The sequence below is a fragment of the Falco punctatus genome, assembly GCF_963210335.1.
Source record: "Falco punctatus genome assembly, chromosome: 5".
In the NCBI taxonomy this organism is placed as follows: Eukaryota; Metazoa; Chordata; class Aves; order Falconiformes; family Falconidae; genus Falco; species Falco punctatus.
Window position 1 is genome coordinate 77745190 of NC_137584.1, and position 15970 is coordinate 77761159.

General features: G+C 39.0%; 1 protein-coding gene across 2 annotated transcripts in view; it reads right to left on the minus strand.

Moving 5' to 3' along the window:
* Window positions 1-15970, minus strand: part of RCAN2 (regulator of calcineurin 2) — a 92714-nt gene that overhangs the window by 48881 nt on the left and 27863 nt on the right. The window lies entirely within an intron of this gene.

Genomic DNA, 15970 nt, shown 5'->3' on the forward strand with positions numbered 1-15970 from the left:
TCCTTAAGCTTCAAAGTGTGAGGAAGCGGGGTGGTGTGAAGGGGTGGAAATCAGTGCATGTGTTTTCTGTCTACTGGAAATGGTTACAAATCCTTCTCTGTGCCAGATCCACACAAAGTAAGAACTGTTACGGTTCCAGACTACAGAACCCCCTCATAAAACAAACTGACGTGGTTCAGAAGTCAGGATGTCCTTGATTCATTTGGTGAACAGATGGCCACCCATAGAATACATAACACACACATGAATCCCTGATAACAAAAGAGGATCATAACCCTGTAGTGTAAGCTAAATTTATTTGCAGTCTGTCTACGTAGTATCACAGATAAATTGCATAGGTTTCAGCTTTAAATTTAAGAGAAATAAACTTAGATCTCCACACCCTGGTATATACATTGCCATTGTAGGCAACAGATTTGGTACTCAGTTTTAGTGCTTCAGCATGGATATCTAGTGCAATGTCAGATGCCTTAGGGTATCCAGGACATGCACAGGGTTGACAAATGTGATAAAGGACTTCTGGAAGACCCTTCTCTTCTGAACCATCAGCCAAAGGCCCCAAGACATTCTTTAAAATATTTAAATTAGCACTAAGCACCTGCATTTGGGCAACTGAAAGCTTCATATTCAATACACCAAATGGACTCTAGAGTGGGATTTTGCCAACCATTCGCTTCTTGTGTAGTTTAGGATGGTCTGAATTGCTCTCTAACCTCCACTGACTACTAACTAGATTTCCAGCAACTACTGCAAAAACTTAAACATACACTGCATATGCACTGTATGTTTAAGGTGATGTTTAAATTTGAAATGTTGATCTTGAACTGAATTCTACACATTACCACTGTGCCTCAATTTCTTCAACAGCAAGATAGGAATGGAGATACCTACCTACTGTGTAGATGTATGGCAAGGTCAAGGAGCATATGTAAAACAGATTTCCCAGGCAAATTTCTAATCAGTGGATTTTTATGTTATCTTTAATTTTTATATATATATATAATTTTATAATTTAATTTTATAGAAGCGATAGAATGAGCAAAGACTGCAAAACAGGTGAAGCACATATATTTAGTCTTGCAGTACTTGAAAAAAGATTTAAAGCCAGGTCATGCATGGATTCTGAAGAGACTGCCACACACAAAGGATGCCAGGCCAATGCTCTGAGAGCTGCAAAACCCCCTGAAATCTCAGGCACCTTCTCAGTTCACATTGGGAAGATGGATGAGCTCATAGACTGGCACAGGAGCAAGATGCTGAAGAGATGGATTCAGTTCTTCACTGAACTACCTTTATGACCTTGGTCAAAGAACATGCAAGAACACACATTCAGAGCCCTGTGTTTTATTTGGATTTTAAGTGTAAACTGAGAAGGGCAGGTAGTCTCCATCACTAGACACAATTTAATGCATGATGCTGATTGGGATAGGCCTACAATAATCCCACCTAAAAATGTGATTTACAGTTATCCATGAACTCTAACAGTTACAAAATGTATTTTTAAATCATTTCCATTTACCCTTACTTGTCTCAGTCTAACAAGAGTATTTAACATGCCTGTATGTTTTCCTTGCCATTTGAGAAGCTTCAGAGCAAAATGCCCTTGAAAGTAGAGGCTGGAATACCAATGCTCACTGTTGTGAGAGACCAACCTTATCTCTGAGCTGCAGCTCTGCACAGGACACACAGGTGAGAGATGTAATGGCTGTGCTGAGAGAAAACAGTGCTTACTGCCAAGCCAGAAAAAGCAGTCCAGTTCAAAGGAAAAAAAAAAAAAAAGTAAACTGTCAAACAGCATGCAGTCAGACAGAAAATAATGAAGCAATGAATAACAGATTTCTTACGTAATTGCTATTTTATCCTGATATTATAGGGTGGCTATTTATTTTGCTGCAGCACTTTAAACCAGATAGTCTCTTCTCCTGTTAATCCCCTGATCCAAATGCAGACACACAAAAAAAGTGTTGATACGTACAATTTACCATATAGAAATATCCATTCTTGTCTTCATTACAGACAGAAGATGACACTGTCTTCCATTTTGATAAATTTCCTGCTATTATTCTTTTATGTGTGTGCAAAGGACAGATGGAGATAGATAATATGGGACCAAAAGGTCAGGTATCAAGTTTCTCCAGTGGCTCTAAAGTGAAATGTGACATCTGTTAAGGAAGTTACATGCTCTAGAGGGGAAAAAATTGCAAGTGATAAGAAAAAAAAATCTGAGTAATTCTAAAATATTAGTGAACTTGTAATGTATTTACAAAATGGCTTTATCTCAGTCCTTCCCCACAAGGCTAATTTCATGATTTCACAAACAGAAGAGACCATGATGGCCCATTTAAGAGCCTGTATATTATGTGAAGATATAACAGATCAGATTCAGTTTCTTCCTTTTCCTCTCCCTAAAAACCAGACTTATTTGCCCAACAAGAACTTGAGAAATATTCTTCCAGTGACCCAACCCAGAGATGGACCAGAACCAGTCTTCCATTCTTCTGGTTTACACTCTCAGTCTATTCAATATTTCAGTAGTTTTTATAAAGTGTGATACAGCTCTAAACAGATATTAACAAAAATTAAAAAATTAAAACAGAGCTAGTTCCCATACAGTCACCTCATGCATGAAGTATCAGTACAGTGGTCTCAGAAAATGTTTATTTAATACAGTTCTAAATCATTCAGTCATTCTGTACATTGATTCACTCTCTAATAAAAGGGCATTTCAATGCATTGTCAATATTAAATTGACAGTAATTAAATAGCAGATACTTTTAAAAATACAAGTGACAGAAAGCTGATCTAATTTCAAAGCAACTTACCTATATTAAAATAATCAACTTCTTTCTGAAACGTGGAGCTGCAAACAATGAACCCAAATGTACGCTACTATGCAAACCAAGACATTTTCTAGTAGAAGAACATTTCCATACAAAAATCCTAACACATTCTAGTTTTGATAGTCTTCAGGAAAAAAAAAACAAAAAAAAAAACAAAAAAAAACCAACCCTGAAGTATTTCTGAATCGAGCCATCGAGATCCATAAGAAATCTGGTCTGCACCAGATATTCTGGCCAAATCAGAGCTACTACTGAAATACCTAATACAGAGAAAGCCTCTATGTCTACCAGCGCAGATTCTTCCCACTTTCAAACAACGGCACCAGCCATCCTTGCAGTTGAGGCAGCAGTTCTGTATATGCCATGCAAAGTTTATCGTTAGGTGCAAACTGCCAGTTAAGACCTCAGGCACACATGTTCCTCACCACGTTACTCTTAATCATGTAGAAAAGCCTAGACAACAGTGACTTTTCAAGAGCTTTTTCCAAAGGCTGGAGAGGGAGAAGCAAAATATTGGCTCCAACTAATCAGAGCAGTTTAGCTGTTACTTTAGCTTTTGGGGTTTGTTTGGTTTACAGGTGTTTTCTTGGGTTTGTTTTATTTAAGTAACTTAATTTTAATCAGGAATCCCTGAAAAACTTGAAAACACAGAAACAACTGTTTCTATAAAGTTCTGTGAAGTTTCTTGTTTTCTTGGAAACACGACACTTTCCCAGCCTCAGATTTTTATTTATTTTACAGCTTCTTATGGTCTTCTGGTTGCTTTACATCTAGGCAAACCCTGCTTAGGAACTTGTTTGACTTCGGGAATATGCTGGTTCATATTTTGAAGCTTGCAGATGAAATGGCTACATACATTTGGACCTTGGACTGATTCCTGAACTGTACTTACAGTTACACCATTAAACTAAGCCTGCCCAGAATTAAGCTTAGTTTTGAGACCAACTAGCACACAACAGTCCCCATCTGTGTCGGTACTGTTGGTCTTCAGCTGGGAACATCTCAGCTGCTGTGGAGCTCCACCCATGCCCAGGAACTGCTGGGAGAAAACACTACTTACTTGGCACAGCTAGATTTACTAGCCACGTTTACATAGACAAACATACTTGAACTTACTGTTGTAGATGCTGTTTTTAAGACTTCTTAGTTGCCCCCACTCCCAGTCAGACTTTAACAAAGTTAGTTTGTAGAACCTAATGGAACTGTTCAATCACTATTTTTTTAAAAAAATCTACGTTAAAATGTTCAAATTGCAAAGGTGAAAAAAAATATCACTAGATCTCAGAAAACGCTAAATAAAAATTCCACAAATTCATAACTTCAATCCCAAAGCAACCACCTTTGACTTCTGCATTGAAGACACAAAGATGCAGGCTCATCAAGCTGATGTGGAGTTGCTCTCTACAGAGCAGTTCAGCTGTAATTTTGTCCAAGCTAGATTTAAACATCCAAGTGAAGAGTCTCTCTTTAATAAAAACAGTAGTTAAAATATAAATTTACCTGCTACTCAATTCTGCATTTCTAATCGTGACCACTTGTGCCACAGTTATTATCCACTCTAAGTTTTGCTTACAACCTTATCACACCTTACTTCACATCATCATCAAGCAATGTGTGCTTAGTTATTTTATACTTCTTCACAAATAAGATCTTCAAATTATCTGGGAATATTTATTGATGTTTTAACTTTAATCTGCTAATTATTTTTGTAATCTGTTACCAAGAATGCAAGGTAATATTCTCTTCTATCAATTCACAGAACAGTTATGGATACAGCTTTGATAGAGAATCTACAGCCTTCCTCTACACAGGGAATTGAAGTTTATCACATAGCTATAAATCACTTAATTTTCTCTTTAGTCAGTTACATTAAAACAGCGCAAATAAGCTATGAAGAGAAACAGTGTCAGCACTGAAGCAATCAAAAATAAGAAAATTTGAACCATTAAGAGTTAATCCAAGAACCTCACTTTTCATATACTGTACAGGAACCCAGTTTTGGAGGCAGGGGTAAGGGAAGTCTCACTAAAAAAACTTACTCCTCTCCACCCTGTGCCCTTTGATGTAAAACACTCCATACCAACGTTTACCATCAAATATGAATTTGAGATTGTATTTAGTTTGGAGGTCACTATTTGTTTCGCAGCTTTCCTCTGTAAAGGAATCTTTTCCCTTGCACCACAAAGCAAGTAGAGCTTACTGTAGAAAGGGGGTTGTTTCTTCATAGTTTAAAAGACAAGAAATACAATTTGTCATTTAATATGCAACTTTAAAATAGTAATAAATTTTAGTCATAAACTGAGCTTTTATAGTCATAATTTCATACTCACCCTTCCATCATCAGATGGACAAGCAAAATTCTATTTGAGTTCACCTGATATATCACCAATTATATTACAATTTCCTCAGGCCACAGAGATAAAATTAGGCTCAAATATTCAACACATAGCAAGAGGCATCCTCGATGTATGACCTGCTCTCAAAGGATCACTTGGAACTACTTTGTTTTATTCCATAGCACTGGTTTCATCAACTTGAATAAGAAGAAATTCATGCTCCAAAACATGCGTAACAGAGAAAGGTCACAATTCTAAATTAGCTCTTAAAAGTATTCTAGCTTTGCATTATATCCCATGATAGTAACCATTTTTCATGGAAAGGATATGCTCTGCAGGTAATACAGATTTATTCCCACTCTAAATTCCTAAGTGTATATCACAAGCATGTTTATGTTTCTATGACACAAGGAAGTAATTGAAGACAGTCACATGCCAAGAAACATTCCTTGAAGATGACTGAATTAGAACTTGAAGAAAAAATAATTTCTTATCTTTTAGATAGAGCAACTGTAGGAGTTATACAATTCCTGTTCCGTCAATGCTCTTTTAGCATCTTAAAATATTATTGTAACATCTGGTTGCCATTTACAAAATATTATTGCGTACACCAATGAATGCAGCCAAATTTCTGAAGGGACATGTACCAGACCACAAGCAGTACATAGATATTAAAAAGAACAAATTCTCCAGCGAAACAATTCCTATATCAAGCTGCAGATTATTGCAGGGCAGCCTGCCCTGTATTAAGACTGTCCTAAGAGAAGCCCACCTAAGTCTCCAAGACATCACATTCACTGTAATGATAGCCATAGTATAAAAAAATTGCACATAAAAGATTAAAAGAGCATCTTGCTGACCACTGAAAGAAACCCTCATCGGTTTAGCATCTGGCTATGAGCCAGGATGCACAGTGGTCATGAAACAGGGGCAAGGTACAGTCACAGCCTAACACTGATTCCACCTTAGTAGCAATATAAGCCAACAGGGACTAAAAGGCATTAATTCATAAAGATAAGTGTTCTGACAGCCATAAAAATAGTCCCCAACTTGCTGCCTTGTTTTTGTAAATATACGAAAGAGAAGGTGGGTGACAGACAAGAGAGTTTCTATATTAAGATCCATTTACATTCAAAAGCTACTAAATATCATAGAATCATAAGTTGGAAGGGACCTCTAAAGGTCATCTAGTCCGATCTCTTGCAATGAGCAGGGATGTCTTCAGCTAGATCAGGCTGCTCAGAGCCCTGTCCCACCTGACCTTGACTGTTTCCAGGGATGGGGCAAATATTTCATGGTATTTTGAGAACACATAGATAACAAAAGCTTTTCTAGAAGGCAGAGTAGTTACCAAGGACAAAAGCATGCCATAAAGAATCTTCAAGGCATTGACAGGTTTGGAGTTACATGAGTTTTTTTAAATGTCAATTTAAGATCCGGAAAAATTATTTAAATTTTAATGGCCTGCATCTTTTGACTCATCCTCTAATGCCTTTGAACATTCCCTAGTTACAACAATTCCTGTAATACAATTTGCTAAATAAAATCTTCAGTTTATTAAACACAGCTAATTATTTTTACTGATTTATTACTATACAAATTTCTGGAAGCAAAACATTTATGCAAGCTGAACGTACAAAATCAAAATTAGTTCCTCTGAAGGGATTACAAGTTAAGACCTATTTTAGCGCTACCTGTAGACCAAAAGCTGAGCAAAACCTCAATATTTTTTATAGCACAATTAAAGGCAGCAGAAAAAGAATAAGGAGATAACTTTACCATTTAAAAATCAGTACCCTCAGACAGTGATTTCATAATTCACAGGATATCTGGGGTTTTTTTTAGTTTACATTCCTGACTTAAATTTCTTTATATGTAATACTGATGGAGAACCCAGCTGTAAAGAATTTGCTTTGAATTGAAGTATTATTTATTTCCATTGGTGAATGGGAAGCTAGAGGTGGTTATTTTCAACATGAATTTATGAACTGTAATAATAACAGAACACTGTAGAAGAACTTATTAAATAGAAGTCATCTGAAGTCCATGTAGTTTTTAATTCAAATGAAAGAACAGAAACAGATCTCTGACAGAGATTTCAGTTTCGAAAATGGGAGATAAAGAACCAAAACCAAGCTCCTTTCTTTCCACTATCTCAGACCTTCTCCATTTATGATTGTACAAAATCTGCTGCAACCCCGGAAACCACAGAAAATGACTAAATTGGAAAAAGAGACTCCTGGATCCCCTCTATAGCCTGTTTTTGCAGCATAAAGTTTTCTAACCACTTCATCTTGTCCCTTACATTATTTTTGAGATCTCATTATTTGAGTGCTTTCTTGTTTTAATGTGTTATTTGTAAGCACTAATAAAAAAAACCCCAAAACTTTAACCTCACATCAAAGGCAGAGGGTTAGGTCAACCTCAAATTTGATCAGTTCGGGTTGTGTCATCAACATGAAAACCATATGACTGGACAAAAATAAACACAGCTTTCTTAAATATAGGTGGAATTGCAGGAGGCAAGCAGGCCTACACAACCTTTCGAGATTTTTCAAAGAGGTTTTGAAAGAGATCAGTGCAAGCCATACATTCAAATGCTAAAGAAAGACAGCAAAAGCTTAAAGTTAGTTTCTTTTTGAAGAGAATCTTTAATAGATTTTGTCTAGCATATTTTAATTCAGATAAATAAATGGGGAATCACATATAATAAATCATCTGATACAGTACTGGACAGCAAATTGTTAATGCAGAGAAGACAGGATTGTATAGGAACTGCTGTGTGTAGAAGAGGACACACTACCTTCAGTGCCAACTGAGGAAATACCAGGCTGGGGAGAGGTTATTAATACCACTTCTATTGAAACAGACTATTACAGTAATTTTATGTGGCATACTAATGACAACCCATGCAACAGGCACTGGCAAAACTGGCAATGGCTTCAAGTCTTCAAAACACAAGAAAATCAAGACTGGGATTACAAGCCACAGACCAGCAGCATGGGTAAGGTAACAAACTAGCATTTAGAAAAAGCCAACGCAATCCCAGGTTTTGGCAGCAGAATACTTGCAGGTAAAGAAAGACAAATTATTATGTTGCTTCACAACACCTCAGCTCAATACTCAGTACAGTATAAAGAAGAGACAGATAGAAGACAAAGGTGGCACAGCAAACAAATACACACTTGTCATTCAATAACAAGCTCCAAGATGTCTGTGGGAATGCTAGCAGGACATGATTGGTGTTGGTGTTGGAAAGAAAAGGACAAGAGTAATTTGAAAGATTTTTAAGTGCAGGAGGGAAGAAAAGCAAAGAAGGTGATAAACCTGAAATGGAACTGTACAATAGTGGTGTGAATACCTAAGAGTGGCAGTGCTAGAGAGAGGAAAAAAGAAGCCTGAGCACACTTTGATTTCATACCACTTTGCATCATCTGATACATTAGAATTATGGTCACAATGATTCATAAGGAAGATGCTTAACAGCAATACTGAATAATGAAATAGCATGGAACAAAGCGTGGGAGTTGTGGAACCCAAGCACGTGGTCAGCTCAGCTCAAGAGATTGCTATGGCTCATACATTCCTTCAGCCACAAAAGCAGGGGGAAAGAATAGTTCTTAAAGATGAAGTCTGCTAAGCATAGATAAAATTAGATTGTCTGGGTCTGTCACCTGGAATCCAGGCAAAGATATTGTGACATATGCAGCATAAAAGAACAAAAAAGACGTCAGAAAAAGAACAGGAGTTTGGTTTCAGTCATTCAAGTTTTTACATTGCCAGCAAAGCACACGTAAGAGTCCATTAAAACAGGCCAGCTGGATTTAAGGAGCCAGGTAAGAACTGGGAAGCTGAATCAACTCCAGCTTCTGTCCTGATGACTGAAGTCAGACAAAAAAAAATAAAAAAGGAATGATCCAAGGCAACATAAAGAGGGTTCCTACCAAAAGGCACAGATCAACAATGGGTTATGTCTTATCAGTAAATTGGGAATACAGTATCAAATCCAAGTCTAACAGGAGCTCATCAATAACTTAAACTAAGAACATACTGGAAGCTATTTTACTTCCACAGAACCTGAATTTAATTTGGGTAAAAGCTAAGTGCCAGTGGAAGAAGTGCCAAAACTTGTGCAATAAAATGATCCTAATGACTGCTAAATCAGTGCAAGCAATTGATCATTTTAAATTAACCGGTCTGAAGCGATAAATCTAAGCGTGGGCAAACGGGAACCAGGAGAAGTCTGATACTAGCATACCAACACTCCTGAATCCACCAAGAAAATTACACTTCATACAAAGATTTTATAGGAATGCTTTATAAGAACAGTCTTAAGCTGTGACCTTTCCGTAAGGGGAAAAAGACTGATAAGAGACAGGGATAGCTGCAGCTGGAAGGCAAGCCTGGACAGCATTTAGTCCAGCCCCCTGCTCTGTGCAGGGTTAAACTACAGCAGGTTGTTCAGGGTCATGCCCAGTCAGGGTTTGAGTATTTCTCAATAGTCTCTCTAGACAAGCTCTGCTAGGACTTGATCACCTTGCAATAACACTTTTAATATTATAAACTATTTTTTTAATATTTAAATGAAATTCCCCTTTTTCAATTTGTGCCCACTGCTTCTTTTCTTTTCACTGAACAACAATGAGAAGAGTTTGGCTTCATGTTCTTCATTCCTCCCCATCAGTTATTTACACACACTGACGAACTCCCCCTGAGCTTTCTCTTTTCCAGGCTGCACTGTCCCAGCTCTCTCAGCCTCTCCTTATATGATGCTCAGGTCTCCGTATCACCTTCGTGGCCCTTTGCTGGAGTCTCTCCAGTGTATGTCTCTCTGGTACTGAGGAGACCAAACCTCTTGTTCGAGAACAAGAACTCCTCACTCAGATGGGAGTGAGCAGAGGGAAAGGATCACCTCCCTCAACCTGCTGCCACCACGCTTCTGAATACTGACCAGAAAGTCCTTGGTCCTCTTTACCACCAGGATGCACTGCTGGCTCATGCTCAGCTTGGTGTTCACGAGGACTTCAGGGCCATTTCTTTCCAGACAGTCAGTCCCCAGGATAGCCTGATGCATGGAGTTGTTCTCCTCCAGGGGCAGGACTTAGCATTTCCCTTTGCTGAACTCCCTTAAGCTTCCTGCTGGCCCATTTCTCCAGCCTGTTGAGGTCCCTCTTAATGACAGCACACCCATCTGGTCTTACCAGCCACTCCTCCAGGTTTTCTGTTGTCTTCAGACTTGCTGAGGGTGCACTTGCTCCCATCATCCAAGTTATTAATGAAGATGTGTCCTGGTTTCAGCTGGGATAGAGGTACCTTGCTTCTTAGTAACTTGTGCAGTGCTGTGGTTTGGATTTGGTGTGAGAAAAATGCTGACAGCACACAGACACTTTTGACTGTTGCTAGGTGAGGTTTATACCAAGTCCAGGACTTTTCTGTTTCTCAGGCCCTGCCAGTGAGAGGGCTAGAGAAGCACGGGAAACTGGGAGGGGACACAGCCAGGACAGCTGACCTGAACTGGCCAAAGGGATATTCCACACCACTGAGTGTCACGCTGAGTATATAAACTGGGGGAAGAAGGAGGAAGGGGGGGTGTCATTCAGAGTGATGGCGTTTGTCTTCCCAAGTCATGGTTACACATGATGGAGCCCTGCTGTCCTTGGGATGGCTGAGCACCTGCCTGCCGGTGGGAAGCACTGAATGAATTCCTTGTGTTGCTTTGCTTACGCATGTGGCTTTTGCTTTACCTATTAAACTGTCTTTATCTCAACCCATGAGTTTTCTAATTTTTACTCTTCCAACCCTCTCCCACATCCCACTGTTGGGGAGTAAGCAAGCAGCTGTATAATGCTTAGTCGCCAGCTGGGGTAAAACCACAAGATGCTACACAGCACCAGATTAAGTAGCAACCCTTGGGGTGCACCACCAATGACCAACTTTCAGCTGGACTTTGTGCTGCTGATCACAACCCTTTTAGCCCAGCAACTGACACACTTTTTGACCCACTTCTCAATCCACTTCACTGCCCACTCATCTAGTACCCACTTCATTAGTTTGTGTATGAGGGTGTTACAAGGGACAGTGTCAAAAGCCTTATTAAAGTTGGGTTAAACAACATCTGCTGCTCTCCCCTCATTCATTGAGCTAGTCACTTCATTGCAGACCACCATCAGGTTGGAGAAGCATGACTTCCCACCTATTTCATATTTTACACAGCAATGTAAGGAATGAACCAAACCCCATTTTTAACATTTTCTTCCCCATTAGTTGCCTTTGTTGCCTTTGCTTTTTATTCTGTCTCTCCATGTCTGAAATTCAACTAAGTATACCCTAGTATAGTAATTTATTTGTAGATGGCTATTCAGTAGCTCCACAACAGATATGCACAGATCAGAATATAATCCATAGTGATGGGATATTCACTTGTATACCAAAAATGTGTTTTCCTTCTAAAATTTCTGACAGTTCACATGACTAAGAATCATGTTAATATGGCCCCAATAATTCTTTATTATCCCGGTTTAAGTCCCCCCAAGCAGGTGAAAAAAATCTCAACTTCAATACTCTTCACATAAACAACAGTATTTTATGGGTGTGTCTATATTTGCATTAAGTTCAGATCAGGACTGTGCTTTTGAAGCAAGCCTCCTGACAACACCCAGCTACCACACTTTGTTCTATACCGGTGACCAGGCTGAGTGTACAAATCTGATTTCTTTGGACAAAACTGAAATGGAAGAGGCATTCCAGGAGCGTAATGAGTACGCTCAGTCCAGAGGACTTAAACTATATTAAAAAAGTAATCTGAAATACACACAACACATGTACAACTATTTTCCTCTACAGACCAAGTCCCGCTTTGCTATCCCGCTCTCTGATGAAGACACAGCCAATGAACACCGAGATCTCAGTCCAGAGACAGCTTCATTTAGCAGATTGTCAGTAAGTAAGAATTCAAGCACACAGCACTCAGCCACTATATGGAAAAGAAAAAATTATCAACAACGCAAAAAAGATTACGTTGGTGCCGGAATGATGCTAACCATTTTCCATCTCTTCAGAGTCATGCAGGAAGGAATGCAAAGAATGAGATCTTCTGATCTGTAGTAACAACAATGCAACAAACCATGTCCTACCTATGACAGTTTATATGCAAGCAAACTCTACCTTTGCAAACTGGACAACAAAAAGGCTGATACCAGACCTATCCAGTGAATCAGTTTTCTTCAATAGATTTGTCACAGTGTTTTCATGTGAAGATTAAATGCTTTCCAAAGCCATTAGTAAGAGAACCATGATACAAAGAAATTACTGAGTTTGCTGAATGGTTTTCACAAGCCAAGGAGCAGGAGAATACTCATGCACATAAAACCACATTACTTTCCACGATACACCAATACAGTGCCCTGTAAGTGTACATCTCACAGGACAGTAGAACAATCTACATAGGAAAGGACCTCTGGAGGTCACCTAGTGTAACCTCCTGCTGAAGGCAGGGAGAACTTCAGTCAATCAGATTGCTCAGGGCCTTGTTCAGTGAAGTTCCAAAAACTCATCAAGGATGGAGGTTTCTCCGCCTCCTTCAGCACCTTGATTCAGTGCTTACCCACTGTGAAAACTGTTTTTCCTTATATCCAGTCAGAATCTCCCACATTGCAACTTGTATTTGCTGCCTTCCACCCTTTCATCGTGTACCTGCAAGGAGAGCCTGGCTATCTCTTTTCTACACTAATTTGATGGTGGAAGACAACAACTAGATCCCCTCCTGAGGCTTGCTCTTCTCTTCCTTAGGCTGGACAAACCCAGCCCACACAGACAGCCTCCCCACATGTTACATGCTCCTTCAGTGCCCCTCTCCAGTATGCCTACATCTTTTTTGTACAGCAGAGCCCAAAATAGGACACACTACTCCAGATGTTGCTTCACAAGTAAACAAAATAAATCACCTCCTTCAACCTGCTGGCTCTGCTCTTGCTGACGTAGCACATTATGCAGTTAGCTGTGACTGAAGACTAAAATCTGAACATTTCAAAACACAGAAGCCTCATAGTGAGAAAATAGGAATGAAACACAGTTGGAAGCAAATTTACCCATCTACTGCATCCTCACAGATAGAAGCGTTACCCTTCAGGTGGCTTTCCACCTGGCAATAAAGTGGCTTCCTGCACTGCGGGAAACTCAACACATTGTCCCCACGCTCCCTGGGAAGTCTCTTTCCCATATCACTGCAGCTTGTTTCTGCTCCCAGTCCTCCCCAGAACGCCACTGCACTGCTTCTTCCCTTAACCTCTCTCCCCTCTCACTTTTCATTCTGGAAGCCTGTTTTTCCTAGCGCTCAGTTGCCTCCAAGGAAGAAATAACACCTCTTTGACTGTTCAGCAGCTCAGGTTTCAGGGTCCAGTAGCTCACAGAAAGCAAACTGAGCTTTCTCTGTAGGCCAGTCCCAGCCATTGAAACAGAAAACAAAGCCACACATCCAATAAGTAACATGCTAATACTAAGCATTCAGATATAATGTAAATATCACCCGTTTCACAAGCACTTTTAAGAGCTCTGAGTAAGACTGCCTTACCAAGATCCTTACACAACAATTTCATTAGTAAGATTGAGGAAACATGGGCTGCATGAACAGGATGTTAAAATGGGTTGAAAACTTGCTGAACTGACAGGTTGAAATGTTAATAATCAAGTACTCAACATCCATTTGACAACAAGTAATAAGCAGAATATCATAAGGGTCAGTAGCAGGGTAGATACTGTTCAGTATCTTCCTAAGCACTCTGGACAACAAGACAAATTGCAAATTTGCTGGAAGTGCAAATGATAGTAAAATAAGGGGGAAAGCCTTAAGTTGCAGCTTGGGAGGTCCTGACTGGACATTACAGAAAAAATTCTTCACTTGAAGGGTAATGAAGTATAGATGCCATCTACCCAAAGAGGTTGTGGCGTTTCATGGAAGTTTTCAAAAGCTGATGAAAAAAAAGTCAGAGCTGATCTTATCTAGTGCTGGCAACAGTCCCGACCTTGAGCAAAAGGCAGGACCAGATGGCCTCCAGCAATGTCTATGATTCTGTGAAGATACAATGCAGGAACTGAGTTGCTCAGGGCAGCAACGATAATTTGGGGAACCACCCTGGGGAAAACAAAGCACATATCTGTCCACTAAGCAGATGCACCAAATAAAATGCTTGTCATTCTGCTCAGGTGAATGGATACTTGCAACCACTCTCAAACTCAAAAAGGAGTTTGTTAGCTTCAGGCCTTCTCATTCAGGCTCTTGATTATTATTTGCATGGGTAAAAGCAGGGAGGTCTGCTTGCTCATAGACTCAGAAATAACTCAAGTAGAAAAGTCAAATTCTCAATATGATAATAACACAATATACTTTGAATGGCCAAGACCTCAGAAAATACTTCCTTCGTCCAGTCTGACGATTCTCTGTTAAGCTGGCTCCTTGACTGCCACTTAAATATCATTGCAAGTGCATTTAAATACCTCACTACATTTCCCCAAACTTTGAACTACAATGCAATTCACCACAGCAGCTTTTACCTCTTTTTACCTAGTTGGCCTATAAGCTCTTCCAGTATTGCTAACAGAAATAAGATGTGTACAGGATTGAATTCCAGTTTGAGCAGATTGTTTTGCAAACAAAACAATAACTTTCACAGTAAAGAGTTGTCTCACTACCTAAAAAATATTCAGTGACAACTACTCTGTGCTGCTCTATACTTGTCCAAGTTTCTTGTACTCAGTTTTAGTTGCCTTGACTGCTCCAGTAACTCGTTTCTTTGAAATCTGGCAAGCAGATTTTCTACTGGTTGTTTAATATTACCTGACTTTTCTGCTAGCCTGAGAAAATCAGTTAGCTTCCATATTATTTTTCTGCAGTATGCACGCACACACACTACGTGCACATGTACATGCAACATAAAAAAAGCAGAATAAAAAATCAAACTGGTAGGAAGATTCATTGTCTGCCCTTATGTACTCAAAATATAACAAAAAGTAATCTTTGTACTCAGTTTATGTAAACATATTAAGCTAATTCCTTCTACACAGAGTAAACCCATTTTTAAATACTACCTTAGAGCAGAAAATTTGTAATTAAATGGTCTGGCTTGGATTCATTGAGAAGTCAATGTTGTATAAATATGAAAAATACCACCAACATCACTTTAGGTATTACAGAGGGACATGAGTCATGTCTACGCAAAAAAAAAAAAAAGTTCCTGGCATCACTAGGGCTTTGTTATTCTTTTTGATTGTATTTATTCTTCTACAGTCTAGTACATTGTCTTAGGCGCTGTATTAACAAGCACATTTAAGATGCTATGTAAGTTACAAATAAGGAAAGTAAATCATCATGTGAAACAATGCAATAAGTAGAAAATAAAAATAAGACATTAGTTTAGATTTGTAATTTTCTAGCTAATAAATTATGAGGAAGTTTTTCTGTCGGTAAAACTTCTATTTAATGTGTGAAGAGGGCATAAACTCCTAAAAGCTTCATGCAGCAGACTACTGCTACTGGAGGAAAACTGCCATTTAGTATGAATACGGGGTCAAATTTAGCTCCCAGTAGAAAGTGAGAAAAGCAAAAAAAATTCCCCCCAAGTGACTATAATTCATATCACATGAACTGCAACAGACAATGATATCATGAATTTGCATCCTTCTTTAAGAAAATGCAGCCAAGTAGGTAGTGCAGTGTCAAGGGATTAGTGATAACCCCAAATTAATGTTAGTGATAACCCCAAATTAATATTATTTTCTTCCAAGGCCCATGTACAAAAT